This window comes from Leptinotarsa decemlineata, unplaced genomic scaffold (assembly GCF_025532065.1).
Source record: "Leptinotarsa decemlineata unplaced genomic scaffold, Ldec_3_MD MMD2_tig00000133_RagTag_RagTag, whole genome shotgun sequence".
Taxonomy (NCBI): Eukaryota; Metazoa; Arthropoda; class Insecta; order Coleoptera; family Chrysomelidae; genus Leptinotarsa; species Leptinotarsa decemlineata.
Window position 1 is genome coordinate 6010206 of NW_027412542.1, and position 13493 is coordinate 6023698.

General features: G+C 34.5%; 1 long non-coding RNA gene across 1 annotated transcript; it reads left to right on the plus strand.

Moving 5' to 3' along the window:
- The first annotated feature begins 1128 nt into the window (after positions 1-1128).
- On the plus strand, positions 1129-3906 carry LOC141481265 (uncharacterized). The gene is made up of 2 exons (XR_012464841.1): positions 1129-1980; positions 2138-3906. It is a non-coding gene; the product is annotated as an uncharacterized lncRNA (long non-coding RNA).
- Positions 3907-13493: the final 9587 nt, after the last annotated feature.

The window sequence follows — 13493 nt, forward strand, 5'->3', positions numbered from 1 at the left end:
TTGACAATAGATATAGTTATTCCTAAAAAGTGATAGTTGAATCAACTTTTGATCATAACAGTTATTTATGGGCAGAAATCATCATATATTATTTTTCTCCACTTGAAACCATTAGGTCAAGTAGATTAAAAAGTAATTTCCAAATATTTTCTTAGTGTTGATATTTCTGAGAAATAAAATCGGAAAATATTTTGAAATTATTTCCACACTTATTTTTCCTTACTCTTGAAGTCTCCCAAAATGATACGTTATATGATCGGTTATCTGATCGGTTGTTTATAAGTTTCCTGTCTGTATTTAACAGAAATTCTGGCAAAACTGCACAATTTGAGTTCTTCTATACAAAAAATTGAAGTTTATTATACTTTATAAATGCTTTTGCAATATAGTTTTGTATTACGTTAGGTTCTATTTTTTCAATAAAATAATTCTAATGATAGACTCCTTTTTACTTCTACTCTTCAAATAATCATGCCCAAATGGGTTAAATAATAAAGAATAATTACCCAACTAATCAGAACTCCATAAATCCAGGTACGTCATTCAAATAAGCTTCAATATTGGCAACTTTTTCCTACTTCAAACGGTTTCCGAGTTTTCCATGCCAGTGGCAGATCCAGCCAGGGGGCGTGGGGGGAAGGGCGTTCTACCCTCTTGGACGTAGGAAATGTTTAATTATGGAGCCTCAGCCAGTCCTACACTTTTGCCCATCACCATCCGCAACTGATAACCTGATTTCCATTTAATTATAGTGAAAAATGTATCTCAATTGCGTCCCCCCCTCAATAAATTCCTAGATCCGCTCCTGTCCCTTGCTGCTCCTCCTCAGCTGGGACACAGATTATTTTTTCACGATTTCGGTCTACATTGATTTCAGAATTGGGTTCAGAGCGAAATGAAAACTGTGATCAGTGAAAAAAATTGTGATAAACATTTTCAGCTGTCATATCACTTGCCGTGTTTTATAGAAAAATAGCTACAAGACAGAATCACAAAATTCATGCTGTGGTTTTTATGTACATGTTCTGCGTAAGGTCATTTAGGAAAGATAATGTGTAGGGTTACTATCTTCCTTCGGGTTTGAAGGCCTTCGTAGTTTGGAACTGCATCCTATCGTTTCGCCAGCACGAATGGCTGGCTTCTTCAGAAGTTTAGTCAACTTGATGATTCACCGATGACTGGTGATTTCTAGTTCGTAGGTTGTATTTATGTTGACTCAGGTAGTCCGCCTCTCGTGTTGATGCGTTGCTATTAGCCGAAGTGTTATTACCTGTTAATGACGTAACATTGCATTACGCTGTTGCCACTTTAGCATCTTTTAGTATGGGATTCCAAATCCGGCTAAGCGTTACGCCTCCTCTTTTCTGTTGTAGTTTTCCATATGTTTATAGATTTCTGTAGCTTCCAGAACGAACCGACTGTGGTATCCATGATCGGGTGCAAGTAGTTTTACATCTTCAAACAGTATCGTGTGATCTCCTTCTCTTAGCGCGTGTTCCGCTAATGCTGATTCGCCTATTTAACCTAATCTACAGTTTCTTCGATGTTCATTCAGCCTTGTAGCCATGGATCTTTTGGTGGTACCGATATAAACTTTTCCGCAGGTGAATGGTATACGAAATACCCCCGTGTTGAGAGTGGACCTCTTTTGCATTTCGCAGTTCTCAGGCTTTGTTGTATTTTCCTGGTGGGTTTGTACACTGTTTTTATTTCATGATTCCCTAAGATTTTTCCGATTCTGTCTGTAACCCTAGGGATGTACGACTTTAAAGCCACTTGAATATGCTCTTCTTTTTGGTGTTCTGGTTCACATATTCTACGGGCATATTCTCCCAATCTCTACGAAATTGTGCTTGGCAATTCAGATGTTATTATTTGTTTTGTGATTAGATACCAACAACCATTGTTGGTATCAGAAAACTTTAAACGTTCGTTGCTGTGGGACAAATTACACTTTTGTGCACAGAGCAAATAATGAATGTAAGTATATTTCATATTTCTATCCAAATGTTCGAACTATTTCAATAAATGCATGTATTTGTGTTGTTTGAATTGAGTTTCTTCAGTTATCACAAAACTGATCCAGCAATAAGCTGACTCAGCCCGATATATTTCTCATTGTATCGTTTTTTTTCAGATGAATGGACCTGTGAGAAATGCAATAAGAAGTACTCAACCAAACGATCGGTTTATTTCCATCAGTTGAGATACTGCGGAAAAACTGCATCAATAACCTGTCCATACGAAAATTGTAACTATAAAAGTTTCGTGAAGTCAAATCTCAAAAAACACTGTTTCAATAAACATGAAATGAAAAAGAAATAGACCAGTGTACCGTATGCAAGTATTTTTTACAATTCAAGGCGGTATCTATATAGTACGAATCATAATGTACGGTCATTATATTTTTGACGGATTTCTAGTAAATGTGCTGAAAAGATTGAAAAATGTGAAATTACTGTTATCTTGAACCAAATTGAAAATCATCTATAGGGTGGTTCGTAGTATATTTGCCAGAATGAAAAGACAGAGTAAATCAGATATACTATCAAAGTTATAATAGGAAAACAATTCCCCATCAAATCGATAACTATTCAATCCGTACTTCTCATATAATAATATATTTTTGCGAATCTCCAAATCAACGAGGCCAGAAAATTTGGACCAGACAGCTTATTTTGGGTTATTTTTCTGAAGAAAAGAAAATCTTTCAGTCAAATCAAAGTAAAGTCAAAAAAAAAGGATTGGCTGTTATGTAAAATTAATGAAACTGTAAAACATTGTCGTATTTGATATGATTTACATATTAATAACACTTTTCAAGTGAATGTGTAACGTTTTTTTCTTCGTGATCTTTCAATTAACATTTCTTTGACAACTTGACAACATTTAGAATACGAATATAACGAGTGTCCCAAATAGATAAATATATGAATGAATGAAACTACAAAACATATCCATGTTTGGGTATAATGTTCATAGTTCTTGTTCTTTTTCCAACTGTTATTTATTTTGTGTATCATCAACTTTTGATACGAAGAAATCACCAGTTAATTTCTGTGATCTCTTGACTTGTTGAATCATCGCATATGATAATTCACTCACCTGCATTATTTATAGAACAGTTAAATACTACGAATTGAATTACTTTCAGTGAAACTGATAATTGAGGTATTGATAATCATTTGTTTCTCAGCTCTACAATATTGAAGTAAGGATATGATGTTTATTTTGACACGGAACTAATTTGTGGGAGAAATAAATATTTTCATATTTCATTTCACAAATTTTTTCATTTCCAGTACCATACTACAAAGTCTACGAAGATAATCGAGTACTATTCTGCTGCAAAAATTGTCCAAAGAAATATAAACATGATTCCTCGTTATACAAACATGTGAAATTTGAATGCAACAAATCACCACAGTTCAAATGCGATATGTGCGAAAGAACCTTCAAACAAAGAATCCATTTGAAGGTACACCTAGCCAGCATTCACCATACATCTCATAACTGTTAACGAACTGTTGATTCATACAGTCTTCTAGAATTCACCATTTCAGTATTATGAACATCCTTCAAAACGTGTGATTTCATGTCTACTGATTGATGAAATGTATAATATGTTCCAATATAATACAGTTTGTTCTGGTAGTTTATTTTCTCATGAAAACCTTGTCAAGGTCTTCATCAGATACATCTTCAAATATTAACTAGCTACTACATCACTGTAATTGGTCTTTATTCAAAAACTGTCTAATTTTCAAATGCATCTCCGATGACAAATATTCATAATGAAGACATGATTGTCCTAGAAAGTGTACAATTACAAATTGTTTCCTTTGCCTACTTATTATATAGACTCATATTAGTAAAATATACCGATCAAAAGCTTCTTTCTTTCAATCATATGTTTCATTTGCTGTTTCTGTTATCTTGGATACATTTCCGTTTGGCGTGGGGAAAGTAAAAATAGAGTTAATTAGAACTTATCAAGCAATATACCAGAATTCTCTGCACAAGTCCACTAATTGACATAATTTACACATATTTGAATGTTCTAAATTTCATTGTCTGAATGAGTGTTCACAGATGTGACATTTACTGAAGAAATAATGAAATGAAAATCAATGAAATATTTCGATGAGTTAGGAAAATGAAGTCGAATATGAAAAGAATGAAAAAAAATTAACAGGGGGTAGAAATTAAAAAAAAAAGGAGCTATTTTGATTTATTTCTCACTTCACTCAGTCGAGGATAAGTGCCTCAAGTCACAATACCCTTAAAGCGTGTCACTAACTGAGGAGTAGGCAGATTGAGAACGCAATGTATCACCTTCTTGAGAATGGCATCAAAGTCGAAGCCAATACTTCAAGTAACTGAAAACACCAGAAGCGGTTCAATATAGAGAAGGGTTTGAAATTTTTTAAGTTAGAGTTTTCTCCTCTCAAAGTAGAAGCGGTGAGAAATTGAAAATCACAAGACCAAATGACAATTTGAAAGGGAAATTGACACCCGATCATTTTTCTCCAAAATTTGTGACGGTTCTTGATGAGGGTGATTGTCAACTACTTTGTCTGGTGGTAAGTGGAATTATTTTACTATTAGGCAATTTCTGAAATATAATATACAAAAATTCGCGATTCTGTCTATTTGGAAAATCTCTTTGTAGTTTCTGATATAACTGTCAACAAGAAAGAGTATTTGACCCAAGCAAAGGAAAGTATTCATCAGGAAATATATTTATCTGTATTTATTACCCATACAGTCCATTAAAGACTAATTACATGGATAAACTCTTGGCAAATACACTACAATGATCTAAATATAGATCTAGATTACTAAACTATTACTTACTGATACCAGACTTGTAGGGAGTCGTCCATAACTGCATTGATTGGATTCATCAAATATATGTTTAGTTCGACAGAGTTGAATTCAATATTTGTTCTAAAATTGTTTTACGAAAAACTGATAGAGGTAAGGTCCAATCTAAATCCATAAGTAGATTGAAATTGTTTGCTAATTTAATCATAGCTAAAAGAGGTGCTCTCGATGATGTACATATTGCAGAGGTATTAAACATTGGTGTGGAACGTATACACCGTGGAGGTACATTAAATGGAAGCATATTGAGGATTTCTGGGGAATTTGTTAAATTGTTTATTAATTTATACAGGAATATCATTGATGTTAAAGTTCGTCTCTGGTCTAAGGATAGTATCTTGAAATCCGATCTTAATTGATATGTCCTGACGGTATTATAATTAGGCCACACGTGGTACTTTTTAAAATACAAATATCTCAACAGTTTGTTTTGTACTTTTTCCAAATTATTTAGATATGTTTGATATTCACCGGACCAAATAATTGAGGCATATTCTAGTTTAGGCCTGACCAGGGAATAATATAATAATTTAATGGTGTTAATATTGGCAAAATTCGATGTTTGTCTTATAACAAAACCTAAAATACGATTAGCGGACTTAATCATGTTATTAATGTGAGTGGAAAAGTTGAATTGTGAATTATAGGTAACACCAAGATCCTTTATTTCAGTTTTTCTCTCTAGGATCTCTCCCTTCATTTCATATTCAAACAGAATTGACTCTTTAATACGGGTGATTGAGAGTACAGAACATTTTTTTAAATTGAAATATAATTTATTTCTTAGACTCCAATCCATGGTTTTATCAATATCTCTCTGCAGACCTATACAGTCTCGAACAGTTTGAATACGTTTGAAGAGTTTTAAGTCATCTGCAAAAAGTAAGCACTCCGAAAATTCAAGAGTTGAAGACAAATCATTAATAAAAAGTAAAAACAGAAGAGGTCCTAGGTTCGAGCCTTGTGGAACTCCAGAATTAGCCAGAAATTTTCCTGAAGTATTTCCATTATGTTTGACTCTAAAATATCGTTTTTGAAGATAATTCTTCATCAATTCGAGCAAATTTCTGGACAATCCATAGCCACTAAGCTTTTCTAGAAGTAAGTCATGATGCACCTGATCAAATGCCTTTCTGAAGTCCGTAAAAACAATATCCAACTGTGATTTATTTTCTAACGTGTCAAAAACCTTATTACTTAATATCAATAGATTAGTGCTGATTGTTTTTTGTCTCATGAATCCGTGTTGTTGTGGTACTATATATTTATGAGTGTAATTGCTGAGTTTGATAAAAATGATTTGCTCAAATAGTTTCGCTGGAGCACACATTATAGAAATTGCCCTATAATTTTCCACATCCATTTTGTTTCCCGACTTGTGTATTGTTAATGTTATAGAAGTTTTCCAAGCAGTTGGGAATGAATGTAAAGGTTTTAAGATCAAAAAATGGTCAGGAGTGAGGGCGGAGAGATAGTTAGGATTGGTGCTACCGGGACACTGAGATATCAAAATCAAAATGGTTTCGATCTAAACCACCAGAGTGTTGAATTCTTCATGTGTTATAATATGTTCATCAGATTAGCTTTCACCTATTTGATCCCAACATTTCATGATTCTCCAAGAAGAGGACTTTGGGGTGGAATAAATTTCCATTGAATATACTCCTGTTCAACAGCATTTTTCACAAGAACTAAACTATATCGAGAAGCGTCTATGAAAATGGTGGTTCTATGAACAACAGACATTTGGCCTGAGCTAGAGGTAAGACGTTGAAAGCTGCTAGAACAACACTCTCAAGGCTCAAAGGAGAAGAAGCCCTCACGTGGAAGGCTTCAACATCTTGAGCGATCATCAATATGGCTTTCGGAATCGAATATGGCTTGACGGATCATTTATGTGTATGACTCTCCAGCTTCCTGAATGAATGTTTCCTTCAAGTGGCCGTCGATGAATATCTCTCAAATAATTTCACCATCAATGCTGGTGTTCCCCTGGAATCCAATGCCAGGACAGGCAGTGTCGCTTTCTGCCTGTTGGGGGTTAAAATGGACACCAGTATGTCTTGGCACAATCATGTAGCTGGAGTTGCAAAGGCTGCTTCTCAAAAGCTTGAAACTCTATTCGGGACCAGAAAACTGTACACACCTCAGCAACTTTTGATGCTTTATAATAAATGTACGGAGCTCCGCCCCTAACCATACTCGGAAGCTGCTGGATTCCATCCAGAAAAGAGCCGTCCACCTGATTGGAGACAGCCTTGCAACCTTGGAACATCGATGAAAGGTTGAGACTTTTTCTCTCTTCTATACATACTCTCACGGTAAGTGTTCAAGTGACTTGGCATATTTGATTTCAGCAAGAGCAGACTGTTGCTGCTCATCATTTCGAGTACACCTCGAACTTCACTGTGGTAGAACTGCTTTTATGTCGAATAATCTTCCTGAGGATGTTTTCCCAAATGGATTTAATCTCCAGTGATTCAAATTCAATGTGAATCGCTACTTTTGCATAGGCACCGCTCTTAGAACGCCTTAAGGATTTTTCTGTAGTGCTCGTGTTTTGTGCTCAAAAATATCTCCGAAACATCATTAACTACGAAACACTTTTTGGTGGAATTCCCGCCATACACATACGCCATACAAACGGTCAGTCAAATAATAATTTATTCAAATTTCTTAACAGTGAATTGAAAGCGTTGAAAGTAATAAGCATTAACATCTATGTATCAATAATAAAATCAATTTAATTTGAGATCCATTTACGAATACCAATAATATAAAAATCGTTCCGAAATAACAATGATGTTGTTATACTTGAAATGAAAATTTATTGGTGAAATTTTGACCATAGTGGCATTACATTTAAAAATAAGTGGATTCAAATGAGAAGTCAGTGAATAAATCTCCACAGCTTTGGGTATATTTCAAATATATGGTAAGAGAGCAATCATACCAAAAAAAATGTGAAATATTATAAAGTTTTCGAATGTCGAAATCAATTCAAAAGACTTTGGATGATCCCCTTCAACTCTTTTACTAGACAAAAGCAATGGTATGTTTAAGATCCAAACATAAATGTATTGTTACGTTTTTTCTTGTTGGTTGACCAATAATTGACTACACTGAACAATTACCAAACTCAACTTCATTTCACTTTAAATACAACATCCACTTCTACTAAAACTCCAAATATCATTGGGATGTCTATCGCTTTCTAAATCGCTCAGAGTACCGCACTGTAATTTCCACTTGACTGTCTCGATGGGCGACTCGCTGACGCTTATATTTGGCAATCGAAGGCGCTGGAACATTCCTCGGAATTTTATCGAAGCCGGTAGCATCATTCTTGCTACATCTAAGACGGCGGCGAACATGTAACATTCGCGCGCTCTTAGCTACGTCACAATTGGTTTATGGCTACCAGTGGCAGCTGGAGTTATTTTGTTTAGGGCATGATTTACAACAGTATCATGATTGGATTTCAAATGCTATCGTCAGACATAAGACATTCGTCCATTTGACTGGGAAAGTTTGGTTCGTCATTTGAAGTTTAGATCTTACATAGCCTCAGATATCCAAATAATTGAAAGTGGCTTCTACATTTAAGGATTTGTGTTTCGCTAGCACGTATCATTCATTATTATTTTCAGGTACCTATCTCAAGAAATTTCAGTGCTTGAGATGTTCCAGAGCTTACAAACATCAAACCAATTTATACAGGCATTCGAAGTATGAATGTGATGGTATAAGAAAATTTGCTTGTGACTATTGTGCAAAAGCCTACACACAGAAAGTGGCATTGAAGAAACATATGATCACTCAACATGCAATTGGAAGTTTGAATAATTTTTCCTAGACGCTGCGCTGTTAATATCTTCATTTGTCACAGTGGACCATATATCACATATTTTGGTTCAAAAGTCTACACCGATCAGATCAGTTGAACATACATTCATGTATAATGAATATATAATAAATATAACCACATAAGTAGACTAGAATTTTATTGTTTACTAACGATCCTCCCCGGCTCCGCACGGGTGCAATTCTGATACTAAATATAAATTTATCCATCAAAAATCGAAGGGCATGGAGAAACAGTGATGAAAATGTAATTTTATTTTATGAACGCACCTTTTTCCTTCGCGGCTGACGCCCCTGTTGCAGTATTCAAAAATTCTTTGTTACCGCACACCTGCAACATAAAACGAACCTATATACAAAATGTCAGCCTCTGAAAATATAGTAGTACGGAGAAACAGTGTTGATAAGGTGAGTTACATATGTAAACGCACTCCTCTTATCCTCAGTTGGAATATTTAAAAATTCCTCCTTATGGCACACCTACAACATAAAACGAACCTACATACAAAATTTCAGCCTCCTAAAATATAGCGGTACAGAGAAACAGTGACGCTAAGAAGATTTTCACATGTAAACGCGCCCCTTTTATCCCTACGGGTGGCGCCCCAGCAGGAATATTATAAAATCCTCTCTTATTGCCCATCTAAGACCTGAAAGGCAGCCATATAGCAAATTTTAACTTCCTAGGACTTACCAGTACGGATAAAAATAGATGAATGAGTGAGTATATATTCTCTCTAAAAATCAATGAATGTCTGTCCTGCCCCAACAATGATAAACACCACTTTCATTTTCTTCTATTGCATAACTGAGAAAAGGATAAACATTTTCTAATTTACTGGAATTACTTTCTTGTAGTAGAATGTGGGCAGTGATTTAAGATTACAATAAAAATGGGAGAGTTTTTGAAAATACCATTGGATACATTAGATATGGAATGACAAAAATGTTCCAGACACTTCAAAGTAGATGGGGTTGTGGTAATTTTAATCACCGATATGCTTGTATTCGTCTGTAGTTATTTAGACATTCGATGCATCTGAGCTAATTACTTATAAAAACTCATTAATACAGTTCATTGTATGATTTTCACTATATAGGGTTTTAAAAAACTGCGACACGTGTTTCGCTATACAATAGCTTTCCCAAGCGTAAATTATGCTTGAGAAAGCTTTTGCATAGTGAAACACGTGTCGCGGTTTTTGTAAAACCCTTTATAGTGAAATTCATGCAATGAACTGTATCAATATTAATGAGTTTTAATATGGATTTTCATCAAGTATAGGCCAGTTCTATACAATAATCAATTATACGTCATTGATAACGATATGGCACGTGATTCAAGAATAGTTCAAGTGATTGCCATCATTTATTGATATTCCAGTGGGAGGTATATACCGATAGGTATTCACTATCAGAACATGGCTAGAACTAGTTGACTTGGCGAACTTTATACCGCTTTAAAATTATTAGATTTTTTTATTTTAGCTGAATTTCATTAAGTGAAATATCAGCAAAGGAATCGAAAGCTGATAATTTTTCTTTTGCTGCAATATTTTCAGTTTCCAATTTTACGTCAATTCATTTATGTTTAGTACTTACCTACATTAAATATGTGAACCTATGCATGTTGTGAACATGTATATATTTTTCAAAATTATGACCTGTGACTAGCGTGACAAACAAAATGAATGTATGTTTTGATCAGTGCCTATAACAAACTATTTACTTACCGAATGTATTTGAGAAAACGTCAAACACCAAATGAGATTCCTGTAGTTTTATTAGATATTGATCGAGCATAACTAGCGGAGAGAACAAATTATCTGAAAGAAAAATGTGTTCAGGCCAGTATTAACTCATCTACACTGTAGGTTGATGCCTTCCATCAGATATTAACTACTCCCCTGGCTAATGCCATGAAGATCGTTGCATTATATCCGACAGGTGTCAGTACATGATTCTTTACAGAAGCAATTCCTGCATATGTTGTTGGCGATACAAGTACCGGAATCGATTTTCAATTATTGGAACGGACATACTTGCAGACCGATTTTGGGCTATTTGGCCTTTCATCAGTGCAAGGTGGTGTCCATCATCAACATGAAGTCGATGATTTCCCATAATTAAAAATCGAATTCTTTTCAGAGTATTACTCTTCGAACAAGGCTGAAGGGAACGATAAAGAACATATTTGTCATTGCCTCATCTGCCCATAAACTAGGTACTAAACGACCGCATATCCAAATCACCCAATTTCTCGAATAAGGAAAAACTCTTCACATATATGCAAAGAGAACAGGCAGTTCTAAACCATATGTTTCATATATTGACATGGCCCCCAAATCGTAACTTTTTCAGTTGATGAATTTCTATACAGAGTGGATGATAATAGTTGGACAGAATTTACTTAAAAAGGTATAATTTTTTAGTACTTTTTGAGAGGCAAAAGTGTTGCATCACTCGTCGCCGAGCGGGCGCTACTAACTTTTTTTTAAACAGAAAGGAGGGTCTTGAGATAACTCGTTTGATAGGTGTTTGTTTTCTGTCCAACATTTTTTACTCTCAAAAGTTTTATATGAGTTTTAAGGATTAATAGACAAACAATAAAATATCATAACTTTAAGAAAAAATGTATTCTAAACTCACTTCAGTTCATGAGTCGACTGCAATTGTTTAACTTGAACATTAGATTTTATCAATCCTCACAAAAATCTGAGTATGTCGCGGACCATTCTGAGGGACTGCGTTTACCTATCCAGTGGTTGTGAAGGGTGAAGGGAGTGAATGATAAATATTTTAAATAATATTTGGAATGAAATGGAGTGAGTTTTGAATGATTTTTTTTTAAACTATGATATTTATATTGTGTTTACAGATTATTGAAACGAAAATAAAACTTGTAGCCACTCGGAAATAACAGATTCGATTTTCAACAATAGAAAAGTATTGGATAGAGAATTGAAATACCTACAAAACGAGACCCCTCTTTTCTATTAAAAAAAAGTTGTTAGTGCTCTCTCGGCGACGACAGGGCGCTTCAGTCATAAAAAAAGAAGTAGAAAACAAAAATCTCCTGGAAAATATTTCATTTATTTTCATACTTTTTTCCACTGACAAGTAATAATAATTGCGAATTTTATAATTTTTTTTTCAGAGGGACCAAAAAAGTACCGATGTTCGAGATGTTCGAAGACTTATAAATATCAATCTAATTTGTATAGACATACGAAGTATGAATGTGACGGCATTCCGAGATTCGTATGTCAACTTTGCCGAAAGGCGTATATTCAGAAGGCTGCTTTGAAGAAACATACTTATCTGCACCATCCGAGTTAAATATTTCTTAAAAAGTTGTTGGTACTTCAAAGTTTCTTTTACTGAAAGATTTCCTAGAAAATTGCGGACTGAAATGCAATTTGTTCATGTGTTGTGAATATATTTTCATTTCTTTTTCACAATACCATTTCATTCTCAAGAACTAGAATGAAATGTTTTTTTCTCAACTAAAATAATCATTTCAAATGAGTACTCTTCTACGATAGCTACAAAAAGATTTGGACTATGTCCCGTAAGATCACATATTGAAATAATTTCCTAACAAGTCTAACAAAAATATGTCTGTATCAGCTAGAGAAATTACATCGAAAGAGCAATGAGTATTTTCTTTAATTTCATAATAGGTGTATTCATTATAATTGTCCAATTTTCTCATATTTTTCTGGTAGGTACAGAAACTACGTTTTCCACAAAAAATATATTAAATATTTCCATTTCTTTGAAGTCTCTAAGGAATTCTGAACACGACACATTTTGAAATTGTCCTATTTATATTGAAAAAGGTATATTTCTACGATGGAATAATTTTTGTCTTGTTTCAATTGTCTCATACTACATTTGTTCACATATTCAAGGAACTCTTCATTGTGAGATTTTTACCAATCAATTTACTAAACCGCAACACGTGTTTCACCAGACAATAGACAATTTCACCAAACGTTGGTAATAGTAACCGTTATCATTAATGCAAGAAGTTATTGTATAGCGAAACACGTGATTCGGTTTTGTAAATTGATTGTAAATACCACAATAAAGTGTCATTCAAATACGTTATCATGTTTTTTTTGGTATCCTCAAAAAAAATGAGGTCGATTGTTATCAAGAGTCAATCTTTCGAGAAAGTGATTATGTTTTATAAGATATAACTTTTCTTTTCTAGAGGTCATAAATGTTCAATCAGATGTTTTCATCGATCCGATTTAAGCGGTCCGCTCCCCGAAGAAAATCTTGGAAATTCCTGTGCTGCGAGATATATCAAAAATCTCTAATTTCAATGTTGTGAGTCGTTAGAGTAGTTCTATGAAGCTCTATGTCACCTGACTCTTCAGATCTTGGCTTTTTAAGGCGTTTGTTTCATTAAGAAGAGTTTTGATCATCTCTTCTAGTTCTCAGTGGGAATTTCTCATGTTCGGTTATGTTAGGTTAGGTCCAAAGTGGACCCGCAAGGGTTTATTGTGGCTCACACCTATTAACACTCGACCAAATAAACCCAGCTTCTTAACAAAGCCGATTAGTTTGTGTCAGATTAGTTTTTACGTCAGATGGTAAGAGTATGGCTCTGCCAAACTCAAAAAACCTGATTGGGTCCTCAGCGGGACAGGCACAACGTATGTGCTCTTCTGTTTCATTATTTTCCAAACAGGGGCGACATACACTGTCTTCCGGCAGTCCGAGCCTCTGCA